This window comes from Quercus lobata, chromosome 10, assembly GCF_001633185.2.
Source record: "Quercus lobata isolate SW786 chromosome 10, ValleyOak3.0 Primary Assembly, whole genome shotgun sequence".
NCBI classification, from domain to species: Eukaryota; Viridiplantae; Streptophyta; class Magnoliopsida; order Fagales; family Fagaceae; genus Quercus; species Quercus lobata.
In genome coordinates this window covers 19,192,918-19,216,440 of record NC_044913.1, presented here as the reverse complement: position 1 = coordinate 19,216,440, position 23,523 = coordinate 19,192,918, and the positions used below count along the sequence as shown (strand labels likewise).

At 34.8% G+C, this 23,523-nt stretch overlaps 1 pseudogene; it reads right to left on the bottom strand.

Moving 5' to 3' along the window:
* Positions 1–883: 883 nt before the first annotated feature.
* Positions 884–13,373, bottom strand: LOC115963023 (annotated as a pseudogene).
* Between the last annotated feature and the right edge of the window lie 10,150 nt (positions 13,374–23,523).

Here is a 23,523-nt window from a genome sequence, read left to right as displayed (position 1 = left end):
CGAGCTTGGGCCATAGCCCTCCTCGGCTTGGGCCTTTGGATTCTCCCCGGGTAGATGGGCCTGGCCCATAAATCATTTGGGCCCCACATTTAACATGCTAAGAAATTTGTATATAATTTAGTACCGAGTAGAATGGGAGGGGCAAAAAATAAAAAAGCTAAAAATTAGGCTAACCTGATTGCTGCTTTGAGACAAAAATGATTGAAACTCAGCAACCTCTATCACTATGTTCCCTTAGGCCTTAACTCACTCACCAGAAGCATTTTTCGGATGACACATTCCACTCTCTCAAAAAAATTATACACCACACATTTGTTCTCTCCCCCTCTGAGGAGGAGGAGGTTTTGGTTTGGTTTCTTGTTGAGAATAGTTTCCAAATTCGAAAATACTCCTATAATCACTTTCTTGGTCTTCACAGATCCTTTTTCCAAGCAAAAAAAAAAAAGGGTCTTGTATTAAAAACCAAAATATAAAAACTAGTACTAAAAAGATTATAAGATTTAAGAACAATGATAAATAACTCATACCATATACCGTATAAAAGTTTAATTTACAATATGAGAATTTTAGAAAGAAATTGATATCAACAATTAAGCTTTGTGTCTATCCAAAGAATTGATAAACCAATAGAGGAAAAGTCGATAAGATTTTTTACATAATTAATGAAGTTTGGGGGGAAAACAAAAGACTAATAGCAGTCTTAAGATCCTAGTCCCAAATTTTTTAAGGTTTAGGTCGGCTAGTCTAAGATCCATCAAACTAAAATATTCAGAACCAATCATTTTTTTTGTAGATGAGCATTTTCAATCAACAAAAATAGGTAAATTGCAAGTTCATTTAGTATATAAGCAACATTTAAAGCTAGTTTAAATGATGCTAACAGTGCAAGCCGGCCATTAACGCAATTCAAATCCTTACACATGCACACACTGTTTCTTTCACTCTTTATTTTTTCAGGAACACAATTCAAAATAATATTCAAACACACTAAAAAAACAATAATAATAACACTTTTGAGCACCCTTAATGCTTTATTTGTTCAATAAAGCTTTTGAAATTCTTAAAAGAAGATCCACCATCAGTTACACTCTTTTTAGCTATTTCCTTCAGCTTCAGTGCATTGATTTTTACACCATCATCAGAGAGCAGTGTTTCTATTTTCGTTTTGATTTCATGCCTCGTGATGAGCCCATTTTCATCCGGGTTCAACCCTAAACCAACCTTCCAAACATCACATATGTAACTCTTATTATGAAATTGATCTCCATAGTAAGGCCAACATAGAAATGGGACTCCCATGCTTATACCCTCTAAGGTTGAATTCCATCCACAATGGCTTAGAAAACATGCAATAGAAGGGTGAGCTAACACCTTCTCTTGAGGAGCCCATTCAACAATCTTTCCCCGATCAACGATCCTCATTCTAAACCCATCCAAGAATTCAGAATTCAGTCCCCCAATTACGTCTGACCGGACAACCCATAAAAATGGCTGGCTTATGAGTTCAAGACCGAGAGTTAGTTCATCAAACTGTTGCTGGCTGAAGGTTGCTCTGCTGCCAAAGGCAACATAAATGACCGAACCCATAGCTTGTTTATCAAGCTAGCTTAGACAAGTTGAATCCTGAGGCAAAAAGCTTCCAGCATGACTGCCCAATTGATTGCCCAAAAGTAAGGGGCCAACAGGTATGATCCCAGGAATTAAATTGCAGGCCGGTGAGTCAAGTTCATAGAATGAGTTGCAGAGAAGCCAATTGCATAATCTGAGAGAATGGTTCATTTTGAAAGCATAAGATTCAAAAAAACATTTTTGTGTCTTTGAGTCTCCTGGACAGCTCCAAGGCAAAACAGTGCTACTCCATGCCGGGATATCCTTTGACAACCAAATCAGGTTGTTTTCTATTGGAGTTCCTGCAGAGTGGTTCAATTATTTTGTTTTATCAAAATTAAACAAGTACCAACTACCAATCATGTGTGTATGACAGGGCTGTCCAGACCCGACCGTAGCCTGACAACCCGGCCAAACCGCCCGACGCCGACCCGATTCCAGCCCGAACCAAAGGTCCAGTTGGTCGGCAACGGGTTTCCGTTCTCAAAAACCGACGCCGGGGGGTCGAGTGGCGGGTTTGCATCTCCAAAACCCGAGTAATCCGAACCCGACCGGAGTTGTAAAAAAATCCGGCCAAATCCTGCAAAAAAAAGCTAGATCCGGCGAGATCTCAACCAGATCCGGCTAGATCTAGTAGGATTTAACCAGATCCGGAAAAATCCAAGCAATTTTTAGTTAAAAATACAGATTCCGGCGAAATTCCGGCGGGTTTTTCCAGTTTCCGGTAAGATTTCCAGATTCCGGCGAAGCTTTTTTTTTTTTGGATTTTGATGCCGTTTTTTTATTCCAGCAACCAACCGATGCTCACCCTCACCCAAAACCGACTCGATCAATTTTTCTGGCGGTCAGTTTCAAGTTCCTCAGCCCCTCCACCCGACTCCGGCGGGTTGAGTTCGGGTTGGGTCCAAAACCGACCCGACTCATGGACAACCCTAGTATATACATATATATATATATATATATATTAACCGCTAACCCATGTAATGTATGAGGAAGTTAAACAAAAAAATATATATGATACATATTTAATTGTTAAATATTATAAAATAAAAGGCCAAATAAGAAAATTTATGGAAAAGAACATACCATGATAAGATCCCCTCCAATTTTTTCCAATTTAATTAGAATTTGATTAGAAAAGATCATGCCTAATTTTATTAGGATTTGTTTTGTGTTGGATTGGTTTTTAATAAATAAAATAAAATCAAAAAGATGGTAAGTGTTCAATAGTTCAACTACTATAGAGGGAAAATGAGGGTTTCAAAAACTTGGCAACCCTAGAGGAAAGCAACAAGTCAAAAGGCTTTCATTTTATAGGGGAAAAAACATTTTCTTCTTTTATGTTTGGGGTAGTTTACAATTTTCCCCGATGTTTGAAACCAACTAATATCCACTCTCTATTTTTCGAAAATAAGCAAATACCCCAATTTCATTATCCCATCAATTAAATTTAACAAAATCTTTGGATTCTGGGAATATTCTATAGTGCAAAGTTCAACATGCCCTCAACTAAGTATAAAAGTAGCCTAGTCTCAAATCCAATTTAGGTGAACTTAACCCAACTTGGGTAAATTAAACCCATGGTAAAACAACACTAGTTCAAACTAGCCTCCACCAACCCAATAATCACCAAACACACCTTAAGGAAATCCATTGGTGTGGACTTAAATGTCTGTCAAGTGGACTACTCTGTTTGTGAATTGGTGTTCTACTGGGTTAAAACCTAGAAAGTACAGACACTTCATTTGGGATACCGTACTTGTGTTAGACACGAGACACACCTGGGAAACTTATCTTTTGTTTCTTTTTAGAATTAATCTGGAACAAGTCCAAATTCAATAAGGATGTAGTGTAAAACCTATATTTTACACCATCCAATAAGAGATTGTCTCATCAGATTTTTACTTAAAACTCAATACATTCTACCACATATAATAACATCTCAATTAACTCACAATTAAGTTGGATTTTCAAATGGGTATTATAATTGATTAAGTGTGGTTGTGCATATTCTTTAATATGTAATATGATGATGTGGCATGTTAAAATTGGAGGGGTAAAATTTGGGTTTTACACCACATCCTTATAGAATTTAATCTCATCTTGAACACTATGTAGTTATGTTTTATTTTACTCTTTTAGATCTTATCCTTGGTTTTTATTCTAATTTCTAAACATCATATATTAGCCATGAATTCACTTTATTATCCTTTATTGCTCTTAAATTGATATATATTTAATGCTTAACAATATTTAAAAATAAAAATAAAAATATATTTAATAATTAATTAATATATGTATTCTCATAGTATCCAAGTCCTAATTTTTTTTAAAAATTGTCATGTCACCATGTTGTACCTGTGCTTGTATCCATGTCTGTACTTGATAGGCAAAATTTGCCAAATAGCATGTGTGGGGCCCAATAATTTGTGGCCCTGACCCGTTTATTCGTTGGGGCCCAAGGCCCGAGCCGAGGAAGGTTATAGCCCGCCCAAGCTCGGTAATACGAGTACAAAATAGCCTTGGGATACAGTCGAGGACGATTCAGTCCTCGGCATGTCTGCAATCTCACCAGAAGGAAGGGCAAAAACGGTATAAGACCAGCTTGGAAGAGAATCTAAAATATCTAGGTCAATAGAGAAGGATACGCTGAAAAGTATAACGACCAGGGAAAGCTGCCCTTACTGCCATTTAATACTCTGCACCTGACAGAGCCATACTCTTCAGCTTTTACAACCACTCCCAACCACTCTGGGTATGGGCTAATGGGACAAGTATCAGTCTGGGAAAAGTCGATCCTACACGTGGACGAAGGATGAGGGATACAGACTTGTATAAAAGGAAAAGTAAGCAATCTAGAGCGGTGGCTGGGAAAAATGGCCAAAAACTAGAGCCTCCCAGCCCGCCTCCAAGAGAAAGACTTCTAAGGCGAAAACGACTTAATCATGTATGAACACCACGAAAAACCCACCGCTTGGTGAGCAAGGCCTAGCCTTTCAAACCCACGCTCTATAAATGATATTGTTTGGGCTTTTTTATGTACGAACCCAAAACTGTAACGGTTCGTTACGAATCGTGTCCTTACAATTGACGCCGTCTGTGGGGAAGGCTTGTGTGTTGGCATGGGTGGTAGGTCAAGACAGTTCCCTTCTAACGTAAAGTTCCACTAGGGGCTATATTTCTTTACTAGGGGCTACGCTTTGTAGCGTCAGCCACACCGATGGTTCTAAGGGCTCGACCGAGGAGCCAATACCCTAAAACCAAGGTCTCATGTCATAGCCGAGGGGTTAATTCCCCCAATTACTTATCAGTATCAAAATCAAGTTTTGGACAGAACCAAGGTATTGCATGGTCCTCGGACTCAAACCTATGGGGAAACCAACTACTTAGATGAGAAAACTGAGTTTTGGACAGAACCAAGGTATTGCATGGTCCTTGGACTCAAACCTATGGGGAAACCAACTATTTAGATGAGAAAACTGAGTTTTGGACAGAACCAAGGTATTGCGTGGTCCTCGGACTCAAACCTATGGGGAAACCAACTACTTAGATGAGAAAACTGAGTTTTGGACAGAACCAAGGTATTGCATGGTTTTCGGACTCAAACCTATGGGGAAACCAACTACTTAGATGGGAAAACTGAGTTTTGGACAGAACCAAGGTATTGCATGGTCCTCGGACTCAAACCTATGAGGAAACCAACTACTTAAATGAGAAAACTGAGTTTTGGACAGAACCAGGGTATTGCATGATCCTCGGACTCAAACCTATGGAAATGTCAGCTACTTAAGAAGAATTCTAAGTCGCTCAGTCATCGGACCACATACCAAAAAAGACTAAGGCTATGAAGGTCATTAGGCAGTTGGCGAAACGCCTAATTACTCAGCGGCCTGCAGGGGTTGTTCATTTCTGGGTTATATATCTTCGGATGACTACCTCCTATACCGCACCGAGCATTCAGTTGTCATCTTGGCTGTTTTGGGGTAAGTGTTGTTTTCTCAGGTCGGCATTATTGTGCTAAACAACTCTGTTAAATTCATGATAATATCTTTTCCTTAGCAAGAGTTTTGACCCTAAGTGTCATTTGTTCAAAACAGTATTATTGTGCCGAACAGCACTCGTAAGCTCATGACAGCGTCTTTTTCCTTGATAAGGGATTTCGTCCCTAAATATTGTGCTTTCAGGTCGGCGGTGTTGTGTCAAACCGCCCCAATAAGCTCATCATAATATCCTTTCTTTTTCTTCTCAATATGGGTTTCAGCCCTAAATATCATTTATGCGGTTCAGTATTATTAAATCGGATAGTTTCTATAAACGCAGAGTAAGATCTTTTTATTAACTAGGATTTCGATCCTAGATATCGGTCAGAGGGTAAAAATAAAAAGAATTCACAAGATAATATGTCTATTCACGGCGTAACCATTTCAGAAATAAAGAGATAGAAAATGTGAAATAAAGCAATAATGACTTTTATTAATATATAGAGGTGTTACAACGTACAAAGAAGGGCTTAAACAAGCCTATACAGAAGGTGGATTACAAAAACAATAATAAAAAAAACAACAACAATATGACAAATATGTAGTCAAATGTCTTTTTAAACTCGTCTCCGAAATCCTTCCAAATTCTGCCCCAGTGGCGCCCATATTGAGAGAATGACCTTCTTCAGAAGAAAAAGGAGGAGATGAAGAGAAAGAAGGAGGAGAAGAAGAGGAAGAAGGAAAAGCACCAGGATGGATCTGATGGTGGAAAGAAGAAGAAAGAGAGGCAAAAGGAGGAACCAGTGAAGGAAGAAAGGAAGAAGCAGGGGTACTTTGTCCCTGCGTCAGTCCTGACTCCTAACACGCTGGGTCCAGGTTAGATATGCTCATAAGGGAGCAGCTGGTACTGACAATGGGTGATCACAGCTCAGCCGCACTAAAAGTTTGGCGCGACGAGCCCCTACTTCCGATTTTGACTGAAAGGAAGGTGAAAAGTATCTTGAGTCTCTCCCATCCCTGCCCTGACCGAGTCATCTTTAGCTTTGCAAGAACGTAGCATTTCTGGGTAAGGCATGGTCTCTTCATTCCTACTCTTATCTTGGACTTGTTATGGTTTGAGATGTAAACAAGCGGATAAGGGAAACTCTGGGGGAGGCTAAGGATTCTCAGATTTTAGAAGGATTGAAAGGGTCTCTGTACAGGAGAAATAACCTCTTACTTTTTCTTCTTATATGAAGGGCGAAACGGAAGGTATTTAATCTGCTCAGATTTCCAAGAAAATCTGTAAACAAGAATATACCCGTTCCACTTCCCCATACCGTCAATAACCGTCGAATTTAAAAAGGTCTCGTGAAGGGAAATCATTAAAAGCGCGTTTTGGATAACGAAACGGCCGGAACGCATTATGAATGAATTCAGAGGAATGTCTCGTAGACCGGTACGTTTCCTAGGCAGATGAAGAAACACCAACATTAATGAAAGGCTGAGTTAAACGAGCCGTAATGAAGGCTTGGTATTACCAAAACCCTCCCCTCCAACCAAGAGGTCGGACAGCAGGGTTTTGAGGGACTATTGTAGAGCCCAATAATTTGTGGCCCTGGCCTGTTTATTCGTTGGGGCCCAAGGCCCGAGCCGAGAAAGGTTATAGTCCGCCCAGGCTCGGTAATACGAGTACAAAATAGCCTTGGGATACAGCCGAGGACGATTCAGTCCTCGGCATGTCCGCAATCTCACCAGAAGGAAGGGCAAAAACGGTATAGGACCAGCTTGGAAGAAAATCTAAAATATTTAGGTCAATAGAGAAGGATACGCTGAAAAGTATAACGACCAGGGAAAGCTGCCCTTATTGCCATTCAATACTCTGCACCTGATAGAGTCATACTCTTCAGCTTTTACAATTACCCCCAACCACTCTGGGTATGGGCTGATGGGACAAGTATCAGTCTGGGAAAAGTCGATCCTACACGTGGACGAAGGATGAGGGATACAAACTTGTATAAAAGGAAAAGTAAGCAATCTAGAGCGGTGGCTGGGAAAAATGGCCAAAAACCAGAGCCTCCCAGCCCACCTCCAAGAGAAAGACTCCTAAGGCGAAAACAACTTAATCATGTATGAACACCACGAAAAACCCACCGCTTGGTGACCAAGGCCTAGTCTTTCAAACCCACGCTCTATAAATGATATTGTTTGGGCTTTTTTATGTACGAACCCAAAACTGTAACGGTTCGTTACGAATCGTGTCCTTACAGCATGTTTTTAGAAAAATTTAAGAAAGTAGCACACAGACGAAGTTAATTAGTTAAGCACTCTATTTTTGGAACTTGAGTTTGACAAACTCGAGTTCAAAAAACAATCTACTTAATTAATTAACTTCAGCTGCATGCTACTCACAAAAAAAATTTCTAAAATGTTACTATTCAAAAAAATTTTCCGTACTTCATAGGTTATAATGAGTGGTAACAATTACTAAAATTGATCAGGTTGCAAGATGAATTTATAAAGTGCGGGACTCGTGTAAGGCTTCAGGATAAACCAAGGTTCCACATTGCTGCTTCCAAAAAAAAAGTTCTAGCCTTTTCATGCATATGCTTATAATTATATACAACATAAATTACAAACTACACCCCTAAATTTTAAAAGTTTTTGGATTTTACACTCTAAAATTATATTTTATTTGCATTAGCAGCTTCTTTATCCATATTTTCGTTCTAAGTCACATAAATTTGCCACATGTATTTAGTTTGTCTAATAAAATTAAGTCATGTCATTGTGTAGCATGAAAAAACTTTAAATAAATAAAGTGATTTTAATTACTCCACAGTGACTCAACAAAAGCTAGCACCAAGACGTTTCTAATAAAATATAAAATAAAATAAAAAGCTAGCATCGAGACTACAGACTACAAAAAGCATGTGTCAAATCAGTGTGCGTAAGATACGGGTAGATGGGAATATGCGATCGGTGTCATAAAATTAGAGAATTAGATCCCAACCAGGTTGTTTAAATGGGTTCCTTGTTTGGTTGTTCGGAAGATGTGGGAAAATGAAGGAAAGTGAGTTTTCAATGAATGAATTATGGGCATTTAACTTCAGCCCCATGCTATTCACCAACTACCAATCATGTCCTTTTTTTGTTTTTTTGAAAAATTGCAGGATATGGGAGGGACACTTGCCTTTTATTTTTTTTTAGTATTAATTTTGAACACTTATCTAGTTATCTTTTATTTACTCTTTTAGATCTTATTCTTGGTTTTTATTCTAATTTCTAAACATCATATATTAGTCATGAATTTACTTTATTGTCCTTTATTTCTCTGAAATTGATATATGTTTAAATGTTTAACAATATTTAATAATTAATTTATATACATATTCCCGCCTTATCCAAGTTCTAATTTTTCAAAAATTACCGTGTCACTATGTCGTACCCGTACCTGTTTCCAAGTCCATACTTCATAGGTTACAATGAGTGGTATCAATTACTAAAATCGATCAAGTTACAAGATGAAATCACAAAGGGTGGGACCTATGTAAGGCTTCAAGTTAAACCAAGGCTCCACATTGCTACTACCACACACACACACACACAAATTTTTTTTAGCCTTTTTGTACCCATGCGTATAATTATATATAGGCTAAAGTACAAACTATACTCCTAAATTTTCAAAATTTTTGAATTTTACACCTTAAAATTTTATTCATCAACAACTCTTTCATCTATTTTTTCTGATAAATGTCACATAAATTTGTCATACATATTTAATTCATTTAATAAAATGATGTCAAATCATTTTTGTAGCTTGAAAAACTCTAAATAAATAAAATGATTTTAATTATCCCACAGTGGCTCAACAAAAGCTAGCACAGAGACTACACACTACAAACAGCATGTCAAATCAATGTGCGTAAGATAAGGATAGGTGGGAATATGTGGTCGATGTCATAAAAATGAGAGAATTAGACCCCAACTGGATTGTTTAAACGGGTTCCTTGTTTGGTTGTTGGGAAGATGTGGGAAAATGAAGGAAATTCAGTTTTGAATGAATGAATTTTGGGTTTTTAATCCTAGTTTGCATCTAAGAAAGCAAAGAAAAAGAAAAGAAAATTACCAAAATAAACTAATTCTAAATATTTTATTTTATTTTATTTTTTAAACTAAGGATATTTGGCAGGTTAATAGCATAAAAACTAATATTTTAACCATTAGCTATGTTAGTATTTTTTTTTATCCACTATTTAACTGTATGGGTTATTTTGACATAATACTGTTAGAAAATAAATCGATACCTTTAAAATGTTAGTGACTAAATTCATAATTTACCCTAATCTTAATCATTAGCAAAAATATCGTCTTATTCAATATATATTTTATGATAATAGATGAATAATAACACTTTTAAATTTCTGTTCCTTCAAAAAAAATTAATAATTGATGCTTGATTATGAGTTATTCAATAAGCTCCCAACATGTAAAGAAAAATCTATTTGATAACATAAACTAGTTGAAATTGGAAATAGCAGCGAGCTAGATTTTACCTTTAATATCTATTATTCCCTCCTCAATAAGCTTCGGAATATGTAATGCAAATGCCAAGTTTGCTGGTCCAGCAGGCCAAACTGAAGCCCTTTTAATTCCCATCTTCTCAGCAACTTCTAGTGCCCACCCAACCGTTGTATCAGCAATGATACAACTGATCTGATCATCATCATCATTTGACTGGTTAATTTTCTCAATCAAGTCCTTCAAATGGCCTGGCATCACTTTTTCAATACTTTCCATCAGCTTAGGAGTATCATTTCGATCATCCCCAGGTTCTAGTCCATCTGGGATTGAGACCAGTCTTATTGGGCTCTTCTCTTCACTCTTCACTGCCATTGAAGCTGTGAGTAGGGATGGCCATGGGTAGGGTATGGGTAGGGTATACCCATACCCAACCCAATTAATTTATCCATGGATATCCAATTACCTTACCCAATTAGTATCCATATCCAATTGTTACCCAGTTTGTTTACCCATGGATATCCATACCCTACCCAAACCCAATTTTTATAAAATCACCAAATATACTCAAAAATCACTAAAAAGACCAAAATATCCTCAAAATCTCTAAAATGAGCAAAATACCCATGAAACCTCTAAAATGGCCAAAATACTCCTGATATTTCTAAAATCACCAATTATGCTCAAAAACCACTAAAATGACCAAAATATCTCAAAATCTCTAAAATGAGCAAAATACCCATTAAATCTCTAAAATGACCAATATACCCCCAAAATTACCAAATATGCTCAAAAACCACTTAAAATTACCAAAATACCCCCTAAATCTAAAAAAATGACCAAAATACCCATGAAACCTAAAAAATGACTAAATACCCACGAAACCTAAAAATGTCCAAAATACCCCCGAAACCTAAAAATTATCAAAAATACCCCCTAAACCTAAAAAATGACCGAAATACCCCCGAAACCTAAAATTTGACTGAAATACCCCAGAAACTTAAAAATTACCAAAATACCCCCGAAACCTAAAAAATGACCGAAATAACTCCTAAACCTAAAAAATGACTGAAATATCCTCGAAACCTAAAAATTTACTAAAACACCACTGAAACTTGAAAATTACCAAAATACCCTTGAAACCTAAAAATTGACCGAAATACTCCGTAAACTTGAAAAATGACCAAAATACCCCCGAAATCTATAAAATGACAAAAATACCCCTAAAACCTATAAAATGTCTAAAATACCCTCAAACCTATAAAATGACCAAAATAAGCCCTAAACTTGTAAAATGACCAAATATGCCCAAAACCTCTAAAATGACCAAAAATAACCCCAAACCTCTAAAATTACCAAAAATACCCCGAAACCTATAAATCGACCAAAATAGCCCTAAACCTCTAAAACAACCAAATACCCCTAGAAAATATCTAAAATGACCAAAACACCCTTGAAAACTTTAAAGTGACTAAAGTACCCCTTAACCTATAAATGACCAAAATACATTTGTAACCTTTTAAATTATGAAAATAGAGGTTTGGGGTATTTTGGATGTTTCGAGGGTATTTTTGTCAGGATTAAAGGTTTTAAGAATATTTCAGTCATTTTTTAGGTTTTGAGGGAATTATGGTAATTTTTTTGGTTTCGGGGTTATTTTGGTCATTTTTTTAGATTCTAAGGGTATTTCAGTCATTTTTTAGATTACGGGGGAATTTTTTTTTTTCATTTTTTAGGTTTTAGGGGTATTTCGGTAATTTTATATTTTGGGGCTATTTTGTTAATTTTATAGATTTCGGAGGTATTTTGATAATTTCAAGGTTTTAGGGGTAATTTTTTATGTTTCAGGGGTATTTTGGTCATTTTTTAGGTTTTGGGGGTATTTTGGTTATTCTTTAAGCTTTGGGGGTATTTCAGTTATTTTTTAGGTTTTGGGATCTTTTGGTCATTTTTTAGGTTTCGAAGTTATTTCAATCATTTTTTAGGGTTGGGTGTATTTTTATCATCTTATAGGTTTTAGGGGCATTTTTGTCATTTTATAGGTTTCGGGGTATTTTGGTAATTTTATAGGTCTCAAGAGTATTTCGGTCATTTTTTAGATTTAGGGGGGTATTTTAGTTATTTATAGCTTTCGGGGGTATTCTTGTCATTTTATATGTTTAGGGGGGTATTTTGGTAATTTTAAGATTTTAGGGGTATTTTAGCATTTTTTAGGTGTAGAGGGTATTTTGGTAATTTTTAGGTTTAAAGGGGTATTTCAGTAATTTTTTTATGTTTCGAGGGTATTTCGGTCATTTTTTAGGTTTTGAGGGTATTTTGGTCATTTTTAGGTTTTGGTGGCCTTTCAGTCATTTTTTAGGTTTCAGTGGCCTTTCAGTCATTTTTTAGGTTTAGGGGTTATTTTGGTAATTTTTAGTTTCGGGGGTATTTTGGTCATTTTTAGGTTTCGTGGGTGTTTCGATCATTTTTTTTAATGTTTCGGGGGTTTTTTGCTAATTTTTAAGTTTCGGGGGTATTTCGGTCATTTTTTAGGTTTAGAGAGTATTTCGGTAATTTTTTATATTTTGAAGGTATTTCGGTCATTTTTTAGGTTTAGAGGGTATTTTGGTAATTTTTAGGTTTCAGTGGTCTTTCGGTCATTTTTTAGGTTTATGGGGTATTTTAGTAATTTTTAGTTTTCGGGGGTATTTTGGTCATATTTTAGGTTTTGGGGGTGTTTCGGTCATTTTTTATGTTTCGGGGATATTTTGGTAATTTTTAGATTTTTGGGATATTTTGGTCATTTTTTAGGTTTGGAGTGCATTTCGGCAATTTTAGAGGATTTTATGAATAATTTGGTCATTTTCAAGTTTTAGGGGCAATTTGGTAATTTTGATTATTGTTTAATTGGGTGGGTTGAGGTTTACCCATAATAATTTGGTTGAGTTTGGTTTGAGTTAGATCTAATTAGTTAAATGGGTAATAATGGGTAAATGGATAATATCCAAACCCTACCCAAAATATTTGGATAATATCCAAACCCTACCCAATTACCTTCTACCCATTAAGAACTGGGTATTACCCAGAATAATTGGATCGGGTAGGGTTGGATATCCATTACCTAATGGGTATGGCCATCCCTAGCTGTGAGTTTTGCATGTATGAACTCAGTGTTAACAAATGTGACATTGATCCCATGATCAACGATCTTGTGTGACAACTTCATTAGAGGGGCAAAATGACCCTGTGCTGGAAATGGGATGACTAGCACATGTATTTGTTGCCTCTCCATGACACCTTGGCCACAGATTATCAAAGCTTTGATCCTAAAACGCATTTCTGTCGGTCATTTTGTTGATTTGCTCAATGTCAACGTATGGCTTGAATTATGCCACGTTGACAGCCCGACAGGTTTTGTTTTCTTTACTTTTGTACGTAGTAGCAAAAGTTTATCATGGCGGACCATTTTTTTCTTTTTTCTTTTTTTAAGTAAAGACTATAAACTTAGAGTGGGTTTGTTTCAGCTGAAAATGGATTTGGGAAAACAATTTACACCCTGCCGTATGTTTGGTTACGCATGGAAAATTTGGTCAAACAGAAAATCATTTTTATTGATTGTAAAATGAGCCTGGTTGAAGTGTAAAATAGATTACGGGTCTGTTTGTATAGAACTTATTTTGCTGAAACTGAAAACTGAAAACTGAAAACACTGTAGCAAAATAATTTTTAAATGTGTGAATAATACCGTGGGACCCATTTTTAATGAAAAAATTGATAAAAAATAAAATTTGTGGGTCCGTGAACAGTGTATGAACAGTAGCCGCTTGTGAGGGGGAAAACGCGTGGAAAAAAAAAAAAAAAAAAGAAGGAGAAACGCAGAAACAGAGCAAACGCAACACACTATCCAAACATTACCTAACAATCTATTTTACCTTCAAACCATTTCTAGAAAAAAAAAAAAAAAAAAAAAAAAAAAAAAAAGAACCGAACCAAGAGAGAGAGAAAGGCTGATCACCGTCAGAGAGAGAGAGGCCGCCCACCTGAACTTGAGATCGACTCCACCGTCATCTGGGCCGTGCCTCTAATCGCCGATCAAGCAAAGATCGACTCCACCCCTCCCTCATCACCAATCCACAAACACCCAAGACCCACCTCTCTGATCGCCAGTCATGCACCGATGAGTACAGGTTGAGTTCCAATCTTGACAACCGACAGCAGGCCATGCTCCACCAGGCTCTCTAACGCACTGGCCGATATGGCCACCACCACCGATCGCAGATCTGGCCGCCATCGACCTCTAGCCCACTCCACTCCACCCCCAAACCCACCCGATTTGGCCATCGCTGCCTCCATCCACTCCGATCCTCTCTTTCCCGATCTATCTCTCTTTCCCTCAATCTCTCATTCTTTCTTCCTCCTCTCACCGAGTTTATGAATAAAAGATATTTTTATTTTGATTTTTGGTTGTGTTAAGTGTATATTTTGAAATTTTCTGTTATAAAATTTGTTTGGGAGCTGAGAAAATGTGTAAAATTTGTAGGAAAATAGCATTTTCAGAATGTTACCAAATATCAGAAATCGTTTTCTAGACTATTTTCCATTGCAGAACCAAACACCCAAATTTCATTTTTCTTACGGAAATTCACTTTCCCCTACATTCGTTTTACACTTGGAATTCGATTTACATTGAACCAAACGCAACCTTAATATTTGATTGTTTGAAATGGAGAGGAGTGTTAATTGAGAAAGATTTCATAACAAAGGAAAATCATGCAGATGCTGCCAGTAGCTCTAGGAATTTTTTTAGGGTGTTACTCAACAAGCATAAATTACACAATCTAATAAAAAAGGAAAATTTGTATATTGACAACAACAACAATCAAAAAACATGCAAATACATAAAGTTTACAATTGCCTTCTACGAGTTTTCATATTTTGAAATCCTTACATAATAGTCTCATTATCAATGCTACAATAATAATAAAATTATTAATTATTGTTGTTCAGTTGTTTTATTAATTTATTTGTTTTTTATAAACTATAATTTGTTATATTGTTGTTTCATTAATTATAAAATTATTATTTGTTGTTTAGCCTAACATAATTTAATTTGTTTGTCTTTTATAATGTATTGGTTAATTAAATTATTAATTATTGTTTATTAGTTGCTTCTCCCAATTAATTATTGGTTAATTAAATTATTATTTATTAGTTACACTAGCACACATCCCATCTGCATTTACTTCCCCCAATTTAAAACCTAGAAGTGTATTATTTTCTGAATTATTATATTTCTTTCTTTTGAAGAATGAATTAATGATTATTATCTTTGCCCATATTATCAATTAAATTATAACCCACTAAGTATAATGACTGAGATTCAACAAATACCAATAGTAGACAAATTGTTTTTCAAATTTCAATGTCTAAAATGCTCATAAAAAATTTAAATGTATAAAAAATCTTATTAAATACAACTAATTAAATTTTCTAGTATTATTTTAGATATGATATACTGTAGTATATTATATTCATTCATAATGTTATATAATATAAAATACTTTAACAACAAATAAGCATGAAAACGAAAAATCATATGGCCCATACCTAACCACTTGTGTGGGTATTATCAATTGCTTTTGAAGACTTCAAGTTCAACCATACACATGGTAGAGGCAATAGGCAATTGATAAGTGTTTCTTGGTTGGGCAAAATGTAACACTCTAGTACTCTACTTCGTAAACAACGGAAGAACCAAAGAAGTAATGAAAAGAAAAAAAGAAAAAAAAAGAAAAAAAAAAAGAGCAGATCAGATTAGGATGCCAGAGACTGAGAAAAGTGTGAAGACTCACTTGTTATGGTTGCCACCATTGCATCATGTGTATATTGCTCTATTGCTTTAGGTATGTTGGAATGAGATTCTAGCGGACTTGCGATGATGGATGAAATGCTAAATGAATCTGTTGTCGTTGATGTGGCTCCCCCCTCGGCCCCAACGTGGCTCCGCCACTAGCGTCGTCCGTTGGTTGTTGTCGTTGATGTGCTCTGTTCTGGTTTTGCTTTACTTGATGAATCTGTTGCTCTAGTTTCTTTAGGTTAGGTTGTAATAGCGTATATTGGGTTTTGGTTTTTTTTTTTTTTTTTTTTTTTTGGAGAATTTGTGGGTTTGCTATCATGTTGGGTTTGCTTTACTTTTTTTTTTTCTTTAGAATGGGTTTGTAATATGTTGTTTATGATTGATATTGGGCTTTTTTTCCCTGGTAGGCTTGGTCTATTACAAATTTTTTTGTTTCAGATTTTAGTTTAAAATTTTTTTTGGGCTTTTTTGTTTTGCGCTTGAAAGCAGAACAAATAATTTTATTTTATTTTATTTGAGGGTGTTCCTTTTTTTTTTTAAGGGTAAACAAATAAAAAAATTTAATTTTTATATATAAATTTTTTTTTTAGGTTAGGGTGTTCTTGAGAACACCCTAACCTGAACGTGGCGCCGTCATGCTGCCTCTCCCATGAGTCATGGGATCCTTTCCCGTTTCTTTAGTTCATGTATATGTGTATATATCAGTACCTACTGGACATGTAAATGTACTGTAAAAGAAAAAAAAAAAACTTCTACAACATACCTATTTTATTATGATAGAGTTGATGAAAGACTCTTGAAATTGACTTCAAGATTTTATTATGATGGAGCATTGGAGTATTTTAATATTAATTAATTAAAATGAATAAATATTACAACATAAATGTAAAGATGTGGAAGTGAATATGGAAGATGAAGAGTTAATGAAAATGTTTAATCCTACATTGAAAAGGAAATGGACTATTTTGTTCTTTTTAATTGTGGTGATTAATGGGCTAATATGAATTGACTCAGATATTGGGTCAGATACGTGCGCAAGGAGGAGGTTACAAAGCTTAGCCAAGACTTGAATCTCCTAAAAGAGAGCGAGTGCCTATCTCTCTTTGTGTTATTTCCATTATTATTGTGTTTGCTCCAACATAAAAATAACAAAATGGAGTAGTTAATATATAACATAATTGAACTCAAACTCATATGCTTAAGCTTTTAGGTTAGGTGGTCCTATATGTTATATTAATTACTCAACTAACTTTTTTTTTTATGGGTGCTCAAGATATTTTCCTTTTGTTATGCATGTTCAATGGGTGCTCAAGCTAGGCAAATTAATCTACCTGTTTAATTACACTTAGTTACTATAAGCTTTCAGGGCAAGAATATTCTCGTTACTCATGAAGGCATCTTTTTCATTTTAGTGCATTAGTAAAGTTTTAGCTACATTCATCAAAACTATCTTTTTTTTTTATAAACCATCAAAACTATCTTTGACTAATGGTAAAGATAGTTTTGATGAATGTCTCTAAAACTTTATTAATGCACTATCAATACTAATAGAACTATATTAGTACTTTATTAATGCACTATCATTATATTGGACCACCTAGATCAGATGCTTTGTTAATTATCTGGGATAGTCTCATAACACCAATCTATCAATATATGTGCCAAAGAACTCTTATAGAGTGTTTGATTTAGCGAATTTTTTAATTCCAAACTCAGTTTTCAACGCCCAGAACTTAAAATTTGTGGGCTCTACCAGTATAAGAGTTGTTTGGTTAATTGTCTTATTCAATTCTCATTACTCATAACTATTTTGAGTTATGAGTATGAGAATTGAGAACAACTTTTTGGTGTTTTTTCAAATTTTGAATTATGAGTTAAGTGGCATTTTGATAATAAGTAATAACACGTGATAAGTAGGAATCATTGTAGAGACTTGTCGCACTCAAAAGTCAGACCAAAGGCTCCTTTTTTTTTTTTTTCCTTTTTTCTACCCGTCATTTTTTTTTTCTTTCTCTCAGCTTCTTCTTTCTTTCTTTCTTTTTCCCTAGAAAAAGCTGCATTCCCTTACCCACACGAATTATATGCACGGTGCATTTATAACTGTTTCTGTTGAAGGCTCTACTTGTGCTTTCTTTGGCAGCCCTTTAGGAGGACTAGACCAAAGCAGTTCACACTAGGACCAAAACTCGTCAACAGTTTAAACTCATGTAACTAGAATTACTCACGTAACTAGTAATTCTTTAAAGTATGTTATGGAATATGGACGCAACAGTACATCGAAAATAGACAGTTTAAAACTCTTGCAATTTGATGTTTCCAAAGGCATCCGACATCTAAAAAAACAAGGAGTGCCTGCATCAGACACCACAATCACAGAACAAAAATTATAATAAAGTAAATAATCTCTTGTGCCTCAATTGGAAGAGTACATATCAGACAGCCTAGCTGAAACATGAAGTGTGGAAATTTTTTATTAATCAAAGAAAGAGGCATACTTTCAGTGATGTTTCCTTGGAAACAATTGTCAACAATGAAGTTTTAAGGAAAAACAAAGATTTAATGGTGTTGGGAATAATACATGCACAAAGTTATAAAGGAAGAATAAGGATAACACAAAAGACAAACAAAAATAGATAACTTAGAGGCACAAAATTGTTATCCTTAGAGAATATTTGCCCTCGCACTCTTGTTGTTAAAGGATTATCGCAAATTTATCCCCAAGATACAACTAAGTTGTTGGGTTCTACAAATAACAATTATAACAACAGGATTTCAAGTGAACACAAGCCTTTATTTATACCCATAGGGTTATATTTCATCAAAAAGCACATATGGAGAGTTAAAATGTTTCATAAAACTATTCACAATGCTTGAAACGTCTTCAAACTTTCTAAACAGTCACTAGAAAATTCTGCAGAAAATTCAGTTATTTTGAGTTTTGATAAGTCAAGAGTTCCTTTCGATTGATCAAATACTCTTTTCAATCAATCGAATAAGAATCGAATAGCAATCGAATCAAGCAAAGACTCCAGGATAGATTTCCTTACCATTTCGATTGATCGAGCAAAAGTTTCGACCAATCGAAAATACTGAATTTCGAATTTTTACTTAGAAAATTCCAAAATTTGAATTTTCACTCTATCGACTTTATGAAACAATACTCTTCAAACTCAAACATCATTATTGCAACCTATTCATGTATATACCTATATATACAACAAATAGCATTCACAGTGTGTATAATAGAAAAATGTGTAAAATTAACATAGTTTTGCCTAAAAATAATTAACATCAATTTGTATAAATTTACAAATTTGCTATAATAACCGTGTAAATTTACAAATTTGCTATAGTAATCATGTAAATTCACACTGGCACTATTCATTTTACATTTAGTTGTTTATTCTTTCTTTACATTCCTCGAGGATGAAGGAAGAAAGTGGACGATAGTTGTTATGTGTGAACTGTGAAGAAAGAGAAACAATTAAAAAAATAAGAAAAATTAATATTTTAATAAAATATAGTATAAAATAAATAAATTAATGTGAAGTGTTTTGAAAAGTAAATATGTAAACATAATTTTTTGCATGAGCCAATGCAAATGCTCTAAAATCCTTGTTGCGAATCTTTTGTCTTAAACACCAAAAATAATTGGAGAGCCCAACCCAAAACCCTATCCAAGTATGGATCTTGGAAGCTAGTGGGGCAACACAACTCAGTACTCGTTTTTGAAAGCTTAGAGTCAAAAAAAGTCTAATGAAACAAAACTTAAAGCTGAGGATAATTTTTCAAGTATGATGGTTTGAAACAATGAGTGGAATAGCTGAGGATAATAAAATGAAGAATGTACAGATGGCTAATTTTCCTTGCTTCCTTTTTAACATCCCTTGTCCCTTTTATATATATATAGCTTCTGGAAATCACAGAAGTAGAAACAGAGGTTTTTATCTTTCTTTTGGGTGCAAACATGAGACAGATAGGTGCTATTAATTAAGTTTTCATTTTATGCTTAGTTAAAGGATTAGGCCGCTGTAATTACTTTTCAGATTAAGTGTGTTGGGCTTACCACAGACTGTGGTAGGCCTAGCCCAACCAACTAGTACTCATTTATTGGACCTATGGGGCAAATGATTGTATAAAATATAAAAATATTTATGGTACATTTGGATAACATGATTTGAGCATATGGATTTTTATTTGAGTTATTAAAATTCAAATACCTTATTTGGATCATTTTAAAAGGTAATTGGATTTGGATTTGACAAATCCAATAAGGATTTAAGAGATTTAAAATCATTGGATTAGAAATGGCATCTAAAATCAATGGATTTAAAATCAAGGTATTTAAAACTCAAATCTAAATCCAAATTCATATTTCCAAACGCAACCTTAGTTCACTAATAGCCCAACCCGCAAAAATAAGCCCTTAACAATTCTAGTCCCAAATTTTTAGGGTTAAGGGTTGGCCAATCTAAGATCCATCCAAACTAAAATATTCAAAACCAATCATTTCTTGTAAATGAGCATTAACAGTTTACACCATGTGGTGTTTGTTTTACACAGTTCCACACACTCTGTTTTTATAGCTTTTTTTTTTTTTTTTCGAAATCCATTATGTTTTTTATAACTTGAAAACATGTCTCGTTATAACACAATGTGTTTTGTAAAACAAGTTTTTTCCTAACAAAAATAAGTAACATTCTCAATAACCAAATGAATAAGCTGAGCTAATTAATTATAAAAATAAATAAATAAATAAAAAAGGCCATTTATATATTTCAATAGACAATACATGGGAGGAACTCCGCACTGCATTTCGTCATTCAGCAGTACTTAAAACAAGGAAACACTTTAGGGATGCATAGGACTACACACTTTTCCTTTTCCTAAGGAAACACTTTATTTATCCATTTCATCCATCTCAACATCATCATCATCTCATAGATTTGGATCAAAACATCTGATTTTTTATTAACCAACCCTCCATTCTTCTCCACCTTATACACCAATCCACTCCCATTAGGCCCAGCATCTATATAAGGGATTTGGCCTTGATGCAATATAGCGTTCTCAACTCCTTGCCAAAAAAAAATGTATGTGTTTATACTTTATTTTTGCAAAAGATTAAAGAATATGATCCTGCTGGTAGTTGAGAAAGTACTAAATTATCACTGTAAGGAAATACTTAATTCTTTTTTTTTTTTGGAAAAAAGGAAATACTTAATTCAATTTCTCTTTTTTCAACGTTAAGGTTTTAAATAATTACATCTTTTCATATAAAATTGTATAATGCTTAATGAAATATTTTTTATTGGATATCTAAAAACTGTCTTTCATGAAACAAATGGCATGGCAGATGAACTAGCAGAAAGGGGATAAGAGCACCAATGCAGTGTCAGAGAATGTAATGAATGTCCAAATTTTGTTTATGTAAAATATGTGTGTGATATTTTACAACTAAGCACTCCTCGCGAGTGCCCAATTGACAATATTTGTAACAGTGTTCCTTAGTTAATAAATAAATCCTCTATTTAATAAAATTAAAAAAAAAATTTAAAACTTTCCATATAATAAACTTATACCTTTCTCATCTTATAAAGATAACTTTTATCTCCTTGAAAAGTCCAACCTCATAAATATTACAATTTAATATATATATATATATATAGAGAGAGAGAGAGAGAGAGAGAGAGAGAGAGAGAGAGAGAGAGAGAGAGAGAGAGAGAGAGAGAGAGAGAGAGAGCTAAAATGCAAATTCACCCTCTAAATTTGACTGAAATTCATTTCAGCCCTCTAACTTTACTTTTTTTCAATTGAGTTCTCTAAATTTCAAATTCATTCATTTCAAGAATTTCTTCAGATTCCATTAAAATTTGTCATTAAATATGTAATTAACTATTGAAAACAGCTACCTTTTCCTTTATTTGGATATTTGAAAGGGTAAAATACAGTTAATACTCCCAAGATTTGGGTTAATGTTAGTCATGTCCAAAACTTTACAAAATGGACCACCATAGTCCCTAAACCCAACTTGGACCCAAAATCGTTACTCTTTTTTTTTTCCTCTCTCTCTCACGGTGATTAGGGATCAAGTTGGTGGGTTTTGAACCAAGCTAATATTAGCCCAAATCTTAGGGTTGTTAACTGTATGTTACTCAATTTTAAAAATTAAGTAAAGAGAGGTATTGTATTTACAATTTAAAATTTTTTAATATAAGTGGAACTTCTCCTCCAAACTTCTCCAATTTAGGGAGTTTTTTTTTAGAATAAGTAATTTAGGAGAATTAAAAATGAGAAACGCTACGTCCACAATATTTTTACAATAATTTCACAACAAATCTTAAGTAGCAAGTTATTACTAGTAGGGGAAAATGTAACAACTTGTCACATAAAATTTATTGTGAAAATATTGTGAATCTGCATTCTTGCAAGTTGCAAGCACTAGATTTGGTCAGAATCTGCGTTCTTGCAAGTTGCAACCGAGCACAAGAAAACAAACCAACATAGACTTAGATTTGGTCACAACCAAGCACAAGAAAACAAACAAACCTAAACTTGAATGGAAATAAGTGTCATATCTCATTTCTGCCAATTTGTCAAAAAAGAATACATACCGTACCTGTCAATATGTCACTTTTGGAGGGAGCCTCATATAGGGTGAGTTTGGTTCAGCTTTTTGCAAAAGTGCATAATGAAAAAGTGGAGTTTTGTTAAAAGTGAATAATGAAAAAGTGGAGTTTCAAAAAACTGAGTGTTTGGCTAACACTTATAAAAGTGTTTGGTACTTTCAGAGACATGGCCAAGAACTTGGTACTTCAAGTTTTTGCTTTGTTTTCGATTTTATTTATGGCTCATTTTGGGTTGTAAGAGCATCCACAGCAGATGTTGCAAAAAAAATATCATTTTGACACACTAAAAACCTACTTTATTATTTTACCACATCATTTTACAATATCTAATTTGTCAGATGTTTTATTCTTCAATTCTATACATTAAAATAATATTTACAACACATTAAAATAATATATTAAATTCCTCCCCATCAACATCATCATCATCATCATCAACCACAACAACAACAACAACAACAACCAGAAAAATTGTTGTGGCCCCAATCACCAAAAAAAAAACCCACAACCGCCGCCGAATCCACTACCAAAACAAAAAAACAAAGACAAAAATAGATCAAAATAGAGATCAACACCACCACCAATTCACCCATCACCAACCGACCCACCCACCACCACTGATCCGCCCATCACCATCTCAACCCATCCACCGCCATAACCCACAACCCGAACTCACCCACCACCGATCTACCCATCCGAACCCACCCATTGTCCAACCCACCCATCAAACCACAGCCAAAAAACGTGAACGGAAAAAAGAAAAAAAAAGAAAAAAAAAAAAGAACCCGAAGCGGAATAGAGAAGACAGATGGTCGGCAGCGTCCAGTGGTGGTCTTTGGTGGGATCAACAGCGTTGAGTGGTGGTCATTGGTGATCGGCATGCTATGGAAGACAAATAGAGAAGACAGAGATGAGAGGACTGAGAGAGAGAGAGATATCTGTGATGAGGAGAGAGAAAACGGAAATAAAA